This window comes from Eptatretus burgeri, chromosome 11 (assembly GCF_056783735.1).
Source record: "Eptatretus burgeri isolate ZD-2024b chromosome 11, Ebu_testis_v1, whole genome shotgun sequence".
Classification (NCBI taxonomy): Eukaryota; Metazoa; Chordata; class Myxini; order Myxiniformes; family Myxinidae; genus Eptatretus; species Eptatretus burgeri.
Genome location: NC_140971.1, coordinates 18,953,393 through 18,971,612, shown reverse-complemented (window position 1 = coordinate 18,971,612; position 18,220 = coordinate 18,953,393). Strand labels below are relative to the sequence as shown.

The 18,220-nt window shown below is 42.3% G+C and overlaps 1 long non-coding RNA gene across 1 annotated transcript in view; it reads left to right on the top strand.

The window, feature by feature from the left end:
* The window catches only part of LOC147016605 (uncharacterized), a 40,063-nt gene that overhangs the window by 1,639 nt on the left and 20,204 nt on the right, over nucleotides 1–18,220 (top strand). Inside the window, exons 3-4 of the long non-coding RNA XR_015049111.1 lie at nucleotides 681–830; nucleotides 14,412–14,565. This is a non-coding gene — a long non-coding RNA (uncharacterized LOC147016605). The remainder of the gene's footprint in view (nucleotides 1–680; nucleotides 831–14,411; nucleotides 14,566–18,220) is intronic.

Sequence of the window (18,220 nt, the reverse complement as noted above, 5' to 3'; positions counted from 1 at the left end):
ACCGGGATGGCAGTTTGTAGCCATGACAGTTTGTAGAGACCAGGCCAGACGGTTCAGATGTGAGTGTGTGATAGCAGTCAACAAATAATGTGCACTACAAACGAAATCACACACAAACGCAGGTGTTCACATAACATTGTAGCAGAAATCATGTAGGTTTCATAACCAAATGTCATCAGATATCAAACAGATGGTTCGAGTCACAGAATGCAGAGGATGTACAATGAGAGAATGGAAATGTATTGCAAATCGAGTGATGACGCCATTTGTACCATGGTGTCAAAGGACTCAAACGATTTCTCTATAAGAAGGTTTTCCAGGCATTTTCTCAGAAATTTGTTGCAGTCTAGTTGAGGGGGGGGGGGGTCTCTCATAAACAGTCCCAATCCAAGATTCATTTGTTCGGTGCAAAACCGACAACTACACTCACACTTCTGGTATGTCCTAAGTGCCAGGTACAGTGGCCAAGGTAAGCCGAAATGTCCACTCACTCACAGGATTACGTGCTAACACTTGCCTATTAACAGCCTGTGTGTCTGTGATTATGTTCCCAGATCCAGGTACAGTAGTGCCTTTTCATTCCTTTGCTGTACATGCTTTTAGCAACGATTGTCAAGGTATCAAATCGGTAAATTGGAGAACAAAAGTGATGGTGGCTGAACTACACCTTTTTCTTTCAGGTCTGGCATATAATATTGCTGACATAATGGTGGAATGCTGCTGGACCCAGAAAGAAGGCCAATTTGGATATGTCCACAATGGAGTCGTGCATATTTGGTAACGGGACCTTCCCAAAGAAGAATCCTCCAGTCACCCCAGATGGTGTAAAGGTGGAGTCGTTGTTCTTATCCTATCATGATGAAATAGCCAAGGTCTGACCTGTTATCCTCAATCAAGTAGAAATGCTTATCTACCACAAAGTTTGCCAACAGCACACAGAGAGGGAATTCATTGCAGCTTGCAGACAGTGGAAGGGACAATATAGTTTGGATACTAGTTCTGTGGGTAGTAGTCAAGGGAATGATAGTGGGGATGTTCCTGTGCAACATCTGTCAATTCCTCGTTTTTGACTGTAAGATCATTATTCCCAACATTGTGGGAGTCTCCAGTGATATGGTCGAAGGGCAAGGTCTGTTGCTCTCACGTCGCAGGCAGGTTGGAGTACGGAGACCTCTCTGTATTTTTGCCCCATTTCCTCTGGTCTATCACCCTCTGCTCTCTCAGCCCTCCAACCCCTGCAAAAAAACCCCACGATGACCATTGTTCCCCATCCGTTTAAATTTCCAAAATCCAGGTTGACTGCACACCCGAACTGTTGCAGTCCTCACTTCTCTCGTCTGTGTGGAACCACCTTCCAGAGGCCATTTTATCCCACTATCCCATCCGACATTTCAAGCAGGCAGTGCACTACCATATCATGCCATCCCATTCTTTAACCACAATCTTTATTACTCTCATTAACCATTCCTAGCAAAACTTCTTACTTGCAGGTTATATATATATATATATATATATATATATATATATATATATATATATCTCTCTCTCTCTCTCTCTCTCTCTCTCTCTCTCTCTCTCTCTCTCTCTCTCTCTCTCTCTCTCTCTCTCTCTCTCTCTCTCTCTCTCTCTCTCTCTCTCTCTCTCTCTCTCTCTCTCTCTCTCTCTCTCTCTCTCTCTCTCTCTCTCTCTCTCTCTCTCTCTCTCTCTCTCTCTCTCTCTCTCTCTCTCTCTCTCTCTCTCTCTCTCTCTCTCTCTCTCTCTCTCTCTTTCTCTCTCTCTCTCTCTCTTTCTCTCTCTTTCTCTCTCTTTCTCTCTCTTTCTCTCTCTTTCTCTCTCTTTCTCTCTCTTTCTCTCTCTCTTTATTCCTTGCTTATTGTGTCCAAGAGTTGCCCCGAAGTCTTACTGTCGGTTCATGCCCTCCGTCACCTTGTTCTCCCACGAGCCTCAATCTTGCAAGAAACAATGTATGTGTCTCTTTCGCTACTTCTCATTTCACAGATATTCAAGCGGAAAGGGAATTGGCCATTGGTGACGCACAACTTTGGTTATGCAAGTGAAAACATCTACATGAAGGTTTTCGATGCTGGACCCTACAGCTGTGGAGAAAAAATCCTTCGGCATATGTTTCCCAGAATGTAATAAAACAATTGATCGAATTATTTCCAGAACTGTCTTTTATACCTCAACCCAGTAAGTCAAACTTGGTAGGTTCAAGTTGCATCTCTTATGAAGTGCACTAATCAAGGTAAATGAACGAAAAAGCATCCTCAAGATAATGATGGGAAGATCATTACGAAGAACCACTGTCAAAGGCAACACCAGGAACCACCAAGTGAAGACAGCATCACATGGAACGAGGGATACTTTGGAGAAGGATGAAGCAATTGAATAAACTCAATGAAGAACATTATTCCTCATAGGAAATGACCAGGAAAACATCTCCAACCATTGCTCGGAGGATGTTCTCCACACACAGTCTTACCTGTAACTGTAATGACTACCTCTCTGGTTTGTTTAATTATTTGTTTCGAGCCTGTGGCTGCTTGGTTGCATCATTTTCTGGGGACACCTCTGTGCTACTGATGCAATGCCCTCGTTACGAGCTGGCTGTTACTCATTTTGATGGATGACAGGCTGAGTTGATCCACCTGGTGTTAATTCAACATCACAACAGGGGCTTGAACTCAAGACCCTAAGATCTTAAACCAGCTCCCTTAACAGTTAAGCCAACACCAGGCTTACCTCTCCGGTGAATGTAGACAAACAAAGTACAGTGCAGCAAGCCAGCAAATGTTTGGAGGTTGAAGACAAAGAGGACTCAACAGTTCATGTGTGTGGTGTTCAATGCTTTAACCATTGACGTTGTGGCAGATGAAAGTGACAGTGACACAGACGACCACTATGTCTGTCATTCATATAATCCTGGAAACAAGATACCACTTGGTCAGCCGGTCGGTTTGGACACTGTCTTGATTTGCAATATCATTCAGAAATGTATTGAGTGGAAAACTACTTCCATGCAAGTTATCATTACTTACCATATTATCTACAAAGCCAATAATTTCTATCGAAAACCTCCAACTGAAAAGTAATTATCATTAGCTTATTGTTTAGTTCCAGCAATGCACGTTAATTCTAAATATGGAAAATACTTTATTTATAACAAGCATAACTTTTTGTGGTAGTTTTATGGAGTGTCATCGTGCACATCTGGTTGCTCCACAAACAAACCAACAAATTGAGGTACGATGACCTTCAGTTATTTTCCAGTTAATGTGGTCATCTTGCCGAGTCTTGCTCCAGAATTACCTGTCATATCTGAGCGGGGATTTTCAACAACATAGGTCAACCATCATCCTCATCATATAAATAAAAGCAAAAGTGTGTCTGAATTTTTTTTATGTCTGCATGTTAGAATTACCATTTAGAACCCTTTAGAATTACCCTTTAGAATTACCTTTTAGAAGCTATTAGAACCCTTTAGGATTACCCTTTAGAAACTTTTTGAATCCTTTGGAATTGAACACGGTAGATTAGATAGTTTCTTCTTCTTCGTTGGTGATGGATGGATGGACGGACCGATGGAAGGAAGGACATACCCAAATACTAAAGCAGCTTCACTGCTTTAAAATGGTTTCACTCCTCCACAGTAAAATTACAAGTTTGTTTTCCGATTAATGTTTAGATTCGTATTCAATATAACGTTCAATTATAATTAAGTTGTTCCTCGATCACAAACTGGCATCTGTAGACAGACAGACAGACAGACAGACAGACAAAGTGTACCAATGGCTTAACCCCCCTTTTTGGTTGGCATGCATGGGGTAAAAACATTATTTCGGTGAAAAACAGACATGATGCAAATGTTTAATAATAGCGTCGGCTTAGTTTCCCGATTGGACTTGGTCTTTACTATGCAGTCAAACAATCGAAATCCCGATAATTCTTTTAAATCAGTCGAGTGGGATCAGAGAGATATTTCCCTTTGTTTGCAAAGGACTTGACGTGGCAGATAAAGCGAGCACGTGACTGACTGCTATGAGATACCCGCACTTGTTTATTAACTTTATTTTATTATGATTGGACATTGGTCTCAAAAGTGACAATTACGAGCATGACATACGGAATGTAGAAACAGATTTTTAAGTTCGTACAATTTGCAAGAGAAACATCTTCCTACTGATTATATAAACTAGCAAGTGATTAAAAAATCTATATATTGTTTAAAATGCACCAAATAATTACCATATAATACCTGCGTCGAACGAGGCTGATCCTGAAATTACTCTACTGAAGGAACAAAATCAAAGCCATAAACTAACTCACAATACCAGTGTTCCAGTACAGTTGCAGAATAATATACAGGGCACAATTTGAAATCAATAAACTAAATATCAAAACAAGGAAACTCATCACCATACTCAAAATGTTCTACAAAAATCAATGTATCCAGGAAATGTACCTGCCGCTCAACCATGTGCACAGAGTGACAGCAGTCGGATTGGCTGAATAAGTGAGAAGTTAAGCAGCCTCTCAAATCCAATTTGTACGCAAACACAAATACAAGAAGCTAGAAAATGCATCCCGAACCCAGCAAGCAAAAAAATCCCGAAAACAGGTGTAAATGGAGGATGTCACACATGAAACTGAAGCGGCAACGAATAGTCTCAACAATTGCAAAATAGACAAAAGAAAAATATTAAATGAAATATCAACGAATATACACCGACAAATGGGAAAACGAGAAAAGAACAGGGAGATTAACCAAAAAAAAAAAGTAATTGAACAGATTGAGCATAGATAAAGGCTCATTGGAATGGCAAAGAAGAGGTCAGCTCAACTGGGATGGAGAATGAATCAGAATAAATGCCCACGACCAGGGACACAACATGGATGGCTTTAATAAAATGGTGGGACTAAGTCAACCGGACAGGTGTAGATTCTACAAGGTAGAAACAGAAAGCATGAGCCACCTCCTATCGAGATGTAAAAAACATGTCAGAACACCTGTACACACAAAGGCCCAACAAAGTATGTTGAGTACTCCATGGGCACATCTGCAGAAATTCAATATCCCAGTTTCATAAAACTCATGGAAATGTGAAACAAAAGCGATCATTGAAAACAAGGACTTAACGCTCACACATGACCTGATGATCCCAACGATCGTGAGAAACTAAAACAAAGCTTTGCTCTGTGTGAAGGATCTGCTGCCACTCTCAAAAAGAAAGGATTGAAGCCATTGATATTGATGGCAGTTTTGTTTTATCATCACTTAAGGAAGTCTTGGCAACATTAAACATTTGATCATTGGTATGCAAACTGCATCAGGAAGAGAATTACAACTTCAAATTGATGGTGAAAATCAGAACCTCATTGTTTTTCGGTTTTAGGTCCTGATAGCAGTATACCTATGTTGATAGCTACGCAGTCACCCGAGCCTACCCTGTGTGGAAGGAAAGGCCACAGGGAAACAGTTATATTAATATATAAATAGATATGCAAGGAATTGCAACGCAGAAGACCACCACATAAAGCCTGCACAATGGTGATTTGTCTGTTTTCTATCATTTTTAAATGCAGGTAAGCAGCTCATACCATATTTTAAGTCTTTAGTTTGACTCGACAGGGTTTGAAACACCAACCCCCCAGAAGGTGGAAGGAGGTTATGTTTTCACCCCTTTTGGTCTGTTTGCTTCTTTTTGTTTGGTTGTTTGTTTGTTTGTTTGTACATATGTTTATATGTTTGTTTGTTTGTTTGTTTGTGTGTGCATTATATCTCAAAAAGTTGTGGATGGATTCAAATTAAACTTGGTGGGCATGTTGCGTGTGTGACAAGGAAGAATTGATTACATTTTGTTGAAGATCCGAATCTGGATCCGTAAGATCCGAAGATCCGAAGATCCGAATCTGGATCTGGATGGCGTAATTTTTAAAGTGATTCTTCACCATTGAGAGATAGGGCCAAAAATGATATACAGTACATATAGCATAATACAGTATATCAAAAATTTATTGGGCCCGATATGTTTTACTGGATCAGGCATTGTGTGGTGGAGGTATGTGCTCTACCAAGTGCCCTTCTCGTTCCATCAGTTTTATCCTGTCAGTGAATTACCATAGGAACACGCAGATGCATACACCGGCTCATGAGATTTGTCTGCGCTCCAAAAAAAGCCCAACTCGAGAGTAGAGCTCGCCAAGGTAATTAAAAAATACACTCCCTCTTCCACGTAAAGATCTTTTCGATTCCGTGGACAGAAAAGAACCATGCCTGACAATAAGGTAACACATACCCCTAATTGTTTTGTCTAATTACCGCAGGGACAGCCGTGCTGATCGTGCAGGCTGAACACTCGGGTAATGGAGTTATACAAAAGAACTGCAATCTAATGGACTCTGCCAGAAAAATTATCACTATTTAGCGAATTAATATCTGTTTCAACCGTGCGTTCAGTCTCCCGGTTGCATTCACATTTCCCTGTATGTGCCACATACCAGGAGACAGGATAAACCGCCGACGTCGTATCTTGTGTTTCGTGTGGCCATCAAAGAAGAGGGCATGCACAAATAAATAAATAAATAAATAAACAAACAAACAAACAAACAAATTAATGAATGAATACTAGTTCGAAGACTTATCTCTATTGTTCTCCGTTAAGCATCCTTAAGCCTCGAAACTAGCAAGAGCCATGGCAAATTAGACGATTCTGCAATGGTGAGTCTTTATTGTTAATAAGATGGCAGCCAAGTCCATAATTACCAAATGAGTTTTTCAAATCTCCAAGCTAAGTGTGACATTCAATCAAATGTGCTGACAGTTACAATGTTTATCATCAGGTGAATATAATGAACAAAAAGGAGAGTTTAGAATGTTCCATCGTTATGGAAAAGGATGGATGAGAGGGAATGTTGGAATGTCGGCAATGTACAAACCGGTAGATTGACGTACACAATGGACAAAAGGACCGATGCACAGAAAAGCATAGAGGTTTGCTTGTGTGTTGGTGTTTGACGTCATTTTCATGGGTGCTGTATGTGTGACATCACACCGTGATTTACATTTACCGATGATGTCGGTGCTCTTGGGGAATTCATCCCATCCATGCTTTTGACGCAAAGCAAAAACATGTCATATATTTGATACACTCACTTTCTGTGCCCTCGCTCATGTAACATGTCAATGCAAACAAATCTTACTTATCATGTATCACTCTTATATTAGTTGATGATATGCATGAAAAACAAGGAGAGCTCTAAAATGACGTGCGATGAAGCAGTAAAGAAATATCAGGAAAAGAAGAGAAGAAATATTTCGAATGTAAATATAGAATGAATAAATAAAAGCCTTAGAGATGAGTATATAGTTGTACCCTGACTTTAGAGGCCATCCAGGAAAATGGGGTTCAGGAGTCTGGTCTCAGGGTGTGTGTGTGTGTATGTGTGTGTGTGTGCTTGTGCATGTTGTGTGTGTGGCAAGGGAGGGGGAGTGTGGTGGGTGTAGTGAGTGTGGTGGGTAGTAACTGTAAGGGAATTGTGCAAATACACTTCCTTTCTCATACTATTTAATTACTACTTGTTTTATTATTTGTAGGGCTTTAAGGGGAAAGCCTGGTGTTAGCTTCTCAGTTAGGGTGGCTGGCTTGGGATCTTAGGGTCCTGAGTTCAAGCCACTATCAGCCGTTGAATTAACCAGGTGGGGTTGACTCAACCTGCTATCCTTCTGAGGTGAGTGAAGTGAGCACCAGTGTCCTTATATAATCAGGGCATTGCATCAGTGGAACAGCTATGCCGTCAGCCAACGGCACTATCTGCAGTCACAAGCTGCATACAGTGGAAGAGGATGATGCTTTGGGGGGGGGGGGGAAGTTGCTCAGAATGCATATCATTTGCTAACTGTTTTCAGGTATGTTTTTTCGATCCATGTAATACTTTCTTCTTCTTGGAAAAATAAGCTGATATCTAGCACAATGTGTAAAATATGGCACACTTAAGGCAATTAAGTCAGAACAAACAAAATGTTTTGATTAAATATAAACCTCAAAACACATAATCCAGAAATCAAATCATACGCACATCTCAGGAAATCCAATAAAATATATAATGACAAAATACCAACTAGAAATTATTAACTTTGAAAACTTTATATTGGTTTACTGGTTAGGGTGGTGGCTTGGGATCCTTGGGTCCTGAATTCAAGTCCTGTTGGCGGATGAATTAACACCATGGGGTTGACTCAGCCTGTCATCCTTCCAAGGTTAGCAAAATGAGTACCAGTGTAGCAGTCAAAAAACTGCACACGAAGGGAAGGGGTATCAATGGATTGATTAAATCTGGTATTGGTGTGGTGCAGGCATGATGGGACGAATGGCCTCCTCCTGTGCCTTAATTCCTTATAAATTAACTTTGAGCAGTGCTGTCAGTTTAAAAGCAGTCCAAATCCGCCAACCACATGGAGTCCCATTCATATTATTTTGGGAAAATGGAGTCCAAATCCATGGTCAGCAGGAAAACAAAATACGTAACGTGCATTAATTTTCAGTTCCCATTGAGCATCAACAAGCCAAGCTACATACAGTCAGCTACTTCTTTTGTCAAATGTCAGTGTTTTGTGACGACATAACATATTCAACCAAGAGCTTCAAACTCACACTTCAATACCGCCTTGGTATTGAGCTGTCTGCCAAATTTGATGGCAATCGGTTTCGTAATTCTGGAGAAGATTGGTTTGTTTGTGACAAAATCCAAGATGGCCACCAACAGAGGACAAAATTTGACCAATAACGAGCTTTCAGAGTTTTTAGAGCAGAAGATTCAAACTCACACTTAAATACCACCTCGGGATGCTGAAGCTGTCTGCCAAATTTGATGGCAATCAGTTTAGTCATTCTGGAGAAGATTGGTTTATGTTGTGACGAAATCCAAGATGGCCAGCAACACAGAGCAAAATTCAAAAGACAATCCGTTCGTGCCTGTTAATAGAGGCCAAAATGAAAAAAAAATATCTGTTCAGATCAGGTTCAAAGGTTGTGTTTTAATCATGTGCAGATTTGCCTCCCCAGCTGTAATAGTTTTTACAGTCGTTTCACCAAAATCGGTGGAACGAGAATAATAATAATAATATTGATCCTAAGGAGGTAACAATAACAAAACGCTTTTACCTATCAGTTGGGAAGCTTAATTATAATACAAGCTCAAAAAAGAAGTTTCGTAATCTCAAACAGACATCTCTCAATTTCAATGTACAGTCTGATGATTGAGAACATATGGTTTTGAAAAATAATCAAAATCGCACTCCCATCGTATTGCACTGTTTGCCATCCACTTGAGTGATACCTTGATTGTAAGAGAGTGGCTGCGGTTAATGTAGTATATCCATAATTGAATGGAATATTGATGAATGCACACGAAAAGCATTCAGAAACACACAAGGTGGGTTGTAGGTTGACTTCCGGTTCTGGGTTTGGAGCGTTGGCAGGTCTCCTTCGCGGCTCCCTGCTGACGATCTCAAAGTTAAGTTTCCGGTCGTTATCTGTCCCATTTTAACTGTTTATTTTCCCACGTACATGTTACTGTGTGTTCCTAGTTCGGTTTTGTTTCAAAAATCGTGCTATTTTGTGAGATTTCGTCGAACTTGTCTTACTGGGTGCTTGAGGCCTATCCTTGAGGCTTGAGGCCTACCCTTTGTTTCCCTCAGTGTACGATCGTGTTTATTTGTTTTTTCTCCCCATTATCTTCAATTTCTATCTTTCCCACTTTCTTAACGTCCCCCATCCTCCCAACGAATCACTCTATTTCTTATCTTAAAAAAAAAATAGAATAAAAAATGCTACTTTTCTCCGATTCTTCTTCTTCTTCTTCTTCTTCTTCTTCTTCTTCTTCTTCTTCTTCTTCTTCTTCTTCTTCTTCTTCTTCTTCTTCTTCTTCTTCACCTCCTCTTCTTCTTCCTCCTCTTCTTCTTCTTCCTCGATTTTTTTCTGCAACACTTCCATGACCTAATCTGTTGAAAACTCTCTCAAACATTAATAATAATAACAAAAACGATCTCTTAAAATACTTCATCTTCCTCTTTCACACATGTGGTTCTCTTTACTGTATCAGAATGCACTACTCTTCTACTATTTAAACAGACTGCTCTCAATTCGATCTTTCCTTCATACCTTGCCCAAAAAAATCCAACTGTTACAGCGTTTCTTCTCTCTATTCTCTGAATTCGCCTTTATTGCATCCCTCAAGCAATGTGTTTGATCGCATAACTTGCCTAAAACTTTTAAAAACCCCAGTTTGCTATGAATGTTCGTTTTCCATCAACCATTCTTTTTTTCCAACTTCAGTGCCAACTCACCCCTCTCACCCCTCACTCTCAAAGCAACCATCCCACTCTTCTCCCTCCAAGCCTCCCTCTCACCTCTCTCAAAAATTCCCCCCTCACCTTTCTCCCACCATTCATCCCCTCACTCATCCTTCCCAAAGTTGCCCCCCTCCCATCCACAAAGCTGCCTCCTTCCACTGCCCTCTCACCTCCATCTCTTCACTCCACCTCCTCAAATCCTCAACTGCCTTCTTCCCCCTGCCTTGTCCCACTCTCTGCCAGCATCACAGAGCCTTTTCTCCTCCTCATTCGGCCCCTCCCCCAGCTCTTCTCCAATCCCCCACCCTCTTTCAACAACCCTCCTAACCTCCCCCTCATCCCTTGTCCTACCCTCCCCCACCCCCTGCACCCAAAGCCTCCTCCCCTACCTCTTCATTAAAAGTATGGACCTCAAATATCCGGGGCCTTCGCTCAAACCTTTCAGATCTTTCCATAGAGGTTGCCACTGACAAACCAGACATAATTTGCCTTACAGAAACTTTCCTCTCCCAAGACCTGTCTGACTCCCAAGTATCTCTCCTTGGTTACTCCCTCCTCTGGTTTGGCAGACCTGAACCTCGCCCTGGTGGAGGAGTTGCTCTCTTCATCAAAGACTCTATTCCTCATTCTCCATGCACTGCCCTCACTCCCCACACCCCCAGGAATACTTCTGGCTACGGCTTCCCCCCCCCCACTCCCACCTCATGTTTATATGTGTACTGTACCATCCACCTAACAGTGATGACTCCATCTACACCTCACTATCTGAAAACATGGACCAACTTCTATCTTCTCATCCGAACTCTCTCTTCCTCATATGTGGTGACTTCAATTGTCATCATGCCAGTTGGCTTGGTGTGGGTACCTCTCTCACCTGTCATGGCACCTCAGCAAAAGCTTTCTGCGACTCAATGGGACTGACTCAATCGGTCAACTTCCCTACCCGGATTTCAACCAATGGTACTCCATCTCTTCTGGAACTGATTTTGACAAATTTCCCTGACAATATCTACTGCTCCTCTTCCGCTCCAATTGGTTCTTCTGATCACGTCCTTGTCAAAGTGGACATCTCTCTGGCTATTATCGGAGAACCACCTCACCGCCGTCGAGTCTGGCATTTCACTCAAGCTGACTGGCAGGGTCTCCAAGCAGCCCTCAAACTTATAGACTGGTCTCCTATCTCTACTTTCTCCAGCATCAACTCATCCTGGGAATTCTTTCAAAGAAACTTGCTCTCCCTCATGCACAGATGTATCCCCTCTCATCTTCAGTTGTCCTACCCTTCCTCCTGCCCTTGGTTCACTGAAGCTTGTGGTGAGGCAGTTGTCCTGAAACAACTTGCCTTTGCCTCATGGAAAGCAAACCCAACTGAGGGCAATCTCAGTTCCTTCCATAAAGCTTGGAACAAGTGTGTATCTACCCTTTCCCTTTCCACTTCACTTCTGTCAACCAAGCTCTAAAAGGTCTTCACAGGGTCTAAATGGGTATGAAGGGGTCTAAAAGGTCTAAGGGCTGTAAAGGGTCTCATGGGTCTCAAGGGTCGAATGGGGTCTGGCCATACAGAGTGTAAAGGAGTGGACAACTTGCCTTTGCCTCATGGAAAGCAAACCCAACTGAGGGTAATCTCAGTTCCTTCCATAAAGCTCGGAACAAGTGTGTATCTACCCTCAGGAGAGCCAGAAAACAACATCTTTCTCAGCTCAAGTCTGAACTTTCAAACCTCTCTCCCTCCTCAAAATCCTGGTGGCGTCTAATCAAGTCTGTTTCTGGTGTATGTTCCCCCTCCATCCCCTCCCTTACCTCAAATGGCCGCACTGCTGATACCGCACGTGAAAAGGCTGAATGCCTAAACTCGGTGTTTACAGCTAAATCTTGTGTCCAAAACCCATCGCTTTCTCTACCCACCTTACCTAGTCACACCCAACTGTCCCTGGACTCTGTGTCCTTTACCCCTGACAAGATGGAGAGTTTGCTGTCAAACCTCGACTCAGATTCTGCAACCGGTCCAGATGGCATCAGCCCACGTGTCCTAAAAACCTGTTCTTCTCTTGCTCACCCACTCTCTGTTCTATTCACCCTCTCATTTGCTCACGGTCATCTGCCATCTGCTTGGAAATCAGCAAACATTACTGCCCTGCACAAAAAGGTGCAAAAATAGATCCCTGCAACTACAGACCAATCAGCCTTCTCCCAATCATCAGCAAGGTTATGGAATCCATCATCGCTTCAGACATGAAATCCTTCCTCTTCTCCAATGGCTTGATTTCTGATCATCAATTTGGTTTCAGACCAGGTCACTCTACCCTGGATATGCTGCTTTTGCTCTCCCAACAATGGATGGCGGTCCTCAATGCCAGACAGGAAATTCGAGCCGTATCCCTGGACATATCACGTGCTTTTGACACGGTCTGGCACCCTGCCGTTCTCACCAAACTCTCTTCCTATGGTATCCTTGGCCATCTCCACTCATGGCTCGCAGACTTCCTCTCCTGTCGCAGTCAACGTGTGGCCCCAAAATGGAGTTCTCTCATCCCCTCTTCCTGTCCAGGCTGGAGTTCCTCAAGGTGGCGTTCTGGGCCCTGTTCTTTTTCTGGTTTTCATCAATGATCTCTCAGACTCTTGAAAATCCTCTATCTCTCTTTGCTGGTGACTCCACCCTCTGCCGTACCATCTGTCATACCTCAGACCGGCAAGCAGCAGCTTCTTCACTCACTGCAGATCTGGATAAAATCACAAACTGGTCCAACACGTGGAACATGTCTTTCAATCCGGACAAATCTCACACTCTCACTATGTCTCTTCGAAAGGACCGTTTAGAAAATCCACCCATCCACTTTCTCAACAATCCTCTGGAAGAAGTCCTTTCTTTAAAGCTTCTGCATCTCACTATCTGCCATGACCTTTCCTGGAAAAGCCACATTTCAAACCTCGCCTCCAAAGCCAGTCGCCGACTGGGAATCCTCCATCGTGCAAAGTCCTTCCTCGGCCCACCTGAGCTCCCGACCACTTACAAAGCTTTTGTTTGCAGCCTGATGGAGTACTGCTCTCCCCTCTGGGCTGGTGCTCCTGCCTCCCACCTTTCTCAGCTTCACGCTGTAGAAACCAAGGCATTTCGGATCATTGGCATCTCCCGCAATGAGGCTGAGTCTTTGGGCCTCTTACTCAATCACCGCAGACTGGTCGGTGGTCTTTCTGTCTTCTACAGTCTCCTCTCCAGCCTCGCCCCCCCCGCTCTCTCTGCAATTTGTCCCCACCATATTTCCGCAGGGCACTCAAGGTCCGCCAACAACCCCCTTCTGGTAAAACTACCAAAATCACGAATCACTGCTCACCTTCACTCTTTCATTCCTCTTTTTTCCCACCTTTGGAATAAACTCCCTCACTCTATTCAATCCCATTCTTCCCTCCAGGCCTTCAAAACAGCTGTTTACCACCACCTCTTATCATCCCCCATCCAAATCCTCTATCTTTTCTACCCCCCGATAATCCACCCAAGCCCACCTCCTTCAAATTCCCTGCTTTCCTTCCTGAAAGTCCCTGTAATGGCCATCGTGTATTCCCCATGTTCCCCGTCCTATCCCTCTCCCTTCCACAGATCTCCTAATGTCTCTGTTCCCCACTGTTTTATCCTTCCCACTCCCTCCCCCCTTGTCTGATGCCCCCCTTGTCTGATGCCCCCCTTGATGTGCGTTGTGTGTTAGCTCTCATACGAGCCTCGACAAGGTATACAAAAAAAAAATAAACACGGTGTGGTGTGTGCCCCCCTTGTGCATTGTACTGATATGTACAGGTATTTACAAAGTTAGAAACAGGACTGAGTTTTCACATGAATATCTCTGACTGTACCTGCGATATCTCTGAGCTTTGCATTTTCTTGTGATAATCAAGAGCTTGTCTGGGGTTCTAGGAACGGGGTCGTCAGTCGAAGAGCTTATCAGGGGTTCTCAGAACACACGATGACATCAGTTTATTGCTGTTTAAAAACATTTACAAGCTTACATTTTATGTTTGGTTGTTAGATGCCACTGGTTTCATTAATCTCACATTTTTACTTTTGCAGGACAGTGAGAGGTTTGTTCAGGATCTGAAGATGTATTCCAAATGTTTTACCAGCTCTTGATTCCATCAATGTCTACAGAGAGGGAAGAGGCTGCTGCCTGCCTATCTCAGGGATGAGGGATGTTATGGCAGAGGGTGGAGTCATCTCCAAAAAGGTAAGGAGGGTATTATTGGAGGGAATCAGGAAGATCGTTGATGAAGGTTTATAAGAGGATGTGTAGTGATGTTTTCATTCGAGTTTCAGTACCACGCAACAGGCCTTCACCATCAATGATGACTTAAAGCCTCGCGATTGCTGCAGTAGCTTTGGAATGGAGAATTGATTTGATTGGAAGGAAGGTTCAGTTACAAGTTACAAGAAAATGTAGTTTGTGATGTAAAGGTGCAGTTCTACTGCATAATGTGGTTTGTGATGTCAGGGGGCGGTCACTAAATCATATTATTGAAATCATTGCATTGGAGTTTGTTTCCAATGTAAAGATCTTCCCACTTAAGGATTCACATTGTGTTTGTTTATGGAGCTCAGGGTTCAAAGTGTTTCAATGTCGAGATAATGATTGTTCTTAATTAACTGTTTAATGCTCGATTCTGCAATCCCACCACAAAACACCACATGCCTAAACCCAATCTTGCCTCTAGCAACAGAGGTCTTAACAGAAACCTTTTATCCCTGACCTCCGATTTACTAATTAACCTTGTGAAAAATATTTCTGCACCTGCGCAACCTCAATTGGGCATCCACAAGTCTCAACGTTAGAATGGATTTCAATAAATCAATTTCAAAGTGGAGACTAAACACAGGTTCGGGTCTGGCTGAGCAAACACCCGTAGCATGATGTTAATAAAGCTTTGAAAAGGCTGATTCTCAAGTTCATACTAGAAATTCAAGCACAGGTGCAACTAGAGAGTTCATAGAACACGTCACTCTGTGCTGCCTTGAGAAACAAGGACCTCGTCGGGGTTTGCGAGCAGCAAATTTGATTGGTCAAGATGACGTAAAATGCTGAAATATTTTGTCCAAGTACAGATAAATGGAAGGGTTTTTAAAGTGCCAGAAAGACGAATTGTGCTCGACAGTGTTCAAGGTTATAATTCAATTGAAATATAATGAAGATTTTAAAGGTTGTAGAAAAAAGAAATTCCATAAGTTTACCACCATTGATGTCTTACATCACTTTATTTAACACGTTACACCAGTTATTCGTTAAGCCTGGTGTTGGCTTGGTGGTTAGGGTGGCTGGCTTGGGATGTAAGAGTCCTTCGTTTGAGCCTTGTTGGCTGCTGAATTAACACCAGGTGAGGTTGATTCAGCCTGGCATCCTTCTGAGGTCAGTGGAAGGAGTTCCATCCATCCATTGGGACAATACTCTGTGCAAAGTGTTGGTGCTGCCTAAGCAGTCTCCTTGGCAAGTGGGTACAAGCTTGGACGGGTCACCACTCTTCACACAAGATGTCAGCAAGCTGGCACTCATTTTGCCGACCTCAGAAGGATGACAGGCAGAGTCTGGTACCTGGTATTAATTCAACAGCCGAGTGGGATTTGAACTCAGGATCCTCGGATCCCAAGGATCCCAAGGTGGGATGCAAATTCTCTCTGTAAATGTGTACCGTTCATGCTCCTCCCGGTGGGAGATGTTATTACAAGTACCGGCATTCCACAGTGTTATATAATAGTATCTCTGTATGAAAACATTATGGATTCAAAAACTACTTAACCAGTTTACAAACGTATTTGACCAGTTTACAGATGTGCTTGACCAGTTTACTCTTTGCACTCACAAACCGCTGGAAGACATATGTTGATAAGTGGTTGTTTGTACTATGGACTTGTGCGGGAACATTCTAAGTTTGAATGGCCACGTCCAAGTTCAGTTTTTATGATGTGGCTGGAGGCATTATGTCTTCAGGTTGTCCATCTGTCCATCCATGGTAATTTTCTGTTTTCTCTGCAACCGCTTATCCGATTGACACAAAATTTTCACCATAGGTGTGGCTTCTCATGTTTAATGATAATTATGTTTTATTGCTTTATTAACGATAATTATATTTTGATAAAATGTTTTAATGGTAATTATGATATAGGAATTATAATAATATTGGTCATGTGGTGTGGCAGTCATGTTGGAAAAAAGGACAAAAAATTGACCTCTGTATCCCCTAAACTGCTCCAAGGAAAATTTGAAACTGCACATCTCATGTACTCCCCATGGGAAACAAGTGTGATTTTTTTTGATGTCGTAGATGGCTTTGTTATGACGTCATGATTGCGTAAGTCGAACGCTTTATCCAATCAGTATGAAAATTTTTGAGGGTCATCTAAGGATAAATTGTATGGGGGGAAAAATTGATGGTCATCATCATTTTCAATCAATCATCATCATCATCAATTGATGGTCATCATTGTTTTAACAGAAAAACCTTCAAATATCTTCTTCTCCGAAGCAGCTGCACAGATCGAAGCAAAACTTTACATTAATGATCGCCTATCCATGAGCAACAAAAAGCTCTCCACATAAGTTGTCATTGGTCACATGGTTTGGCAACTATGATTTTTTAAAGACTAAACTTTTAAAAATCTTCTTCTCCAGAACGGCTTCACAGATCGAGGGGGAAACTTCACCCACATGTTCCCCAAGTCTTGGGGATACCAGGTTGTTCACAAATAATTGATAGGTCACATGGTCTGGCAGCCATATTGGATTGAATGAAAATCTTAAAAAAATTATTTCTCTTGAATCACTTCATCAATCAACGTGAAACTTCAAAATTATGATATAGTGGTCATGGGGAATGCATGTTTTAAATTTCAACCAGATCGGACAATGGTCTGGCAGCCAGATCTATTTAATATTATGTTTGTGGGGTCGATGGAGGAACATCATCGTAAAGGTAGGATTGTATCGTGTAGTGTGGTCCATGGATGAGCACGAGGCATCTCGGTGTAACATAAGTCAGGAAAAATGTCAGCTTAAGATTGTTTGTGTCTCCACACAGGGGCCAGTGCTGTGTTAATTAGGCAGGGTTTAAGGCTAATTTCTCCCAGTATGTGATTACCCCAATGACATTTTCCTACATGTTTGCATTTACAAAACCGGAAATAAAAGAACCATGCTTACAACAACAACAGAGTCGAACATTTCCAAGCAGGCAAAAGAAACCCCGCTTTACCCGCTTGGTACCGGCAAGTCATGCCCCCAAGGCTTATGATTTGTCGGTGCGACGTCGGAAAAAAGGGCATGATTGGAGAGCAGATAGTTGGGTGAGCTACGCTGTGGAAACGGAAGGATCTCGCTTCAGGCTTCTCCTCGATACGCCGAAGAAGGCTGTGTAATTCTTGTGTTTTGTGCTGCGTGAGTTTGCCTGCTTGCTGGAGCAAAATTCTAGCCATTGATGGCGGCTTATCATGAGATTTATCACTTATCTCTTTATTTATCACCAGTGATTTATAAGAGATTTATCACTTATCACTTATCACTAGCTTATCACTTATCATGAGAAGTGGGTTAATTATCAAACCTGACAGTACACTCCTGCACCGCTGGACAGAATAACTTGAAAATTAGATGTTATCACTAAAAATAAATCAAACTCCTGAAAAGTTGTACAAATCACAGTTGCAGCCCCCCTGAGGTGCTTTTCGTAGAAGGTAATTTGCTCTTGACAAGGACCATCTTGCTAAATGCATGGGCGTTCACCTCAACTGTTTGGGCAATATTAGTGGCACTGGTTCGATGGAAGCATTTAGAAAGGTCTCTCTGACATCAACAGCAGTGATGTTTGAAAAAGTCGTGAATGAGAAACTTGTGGCTT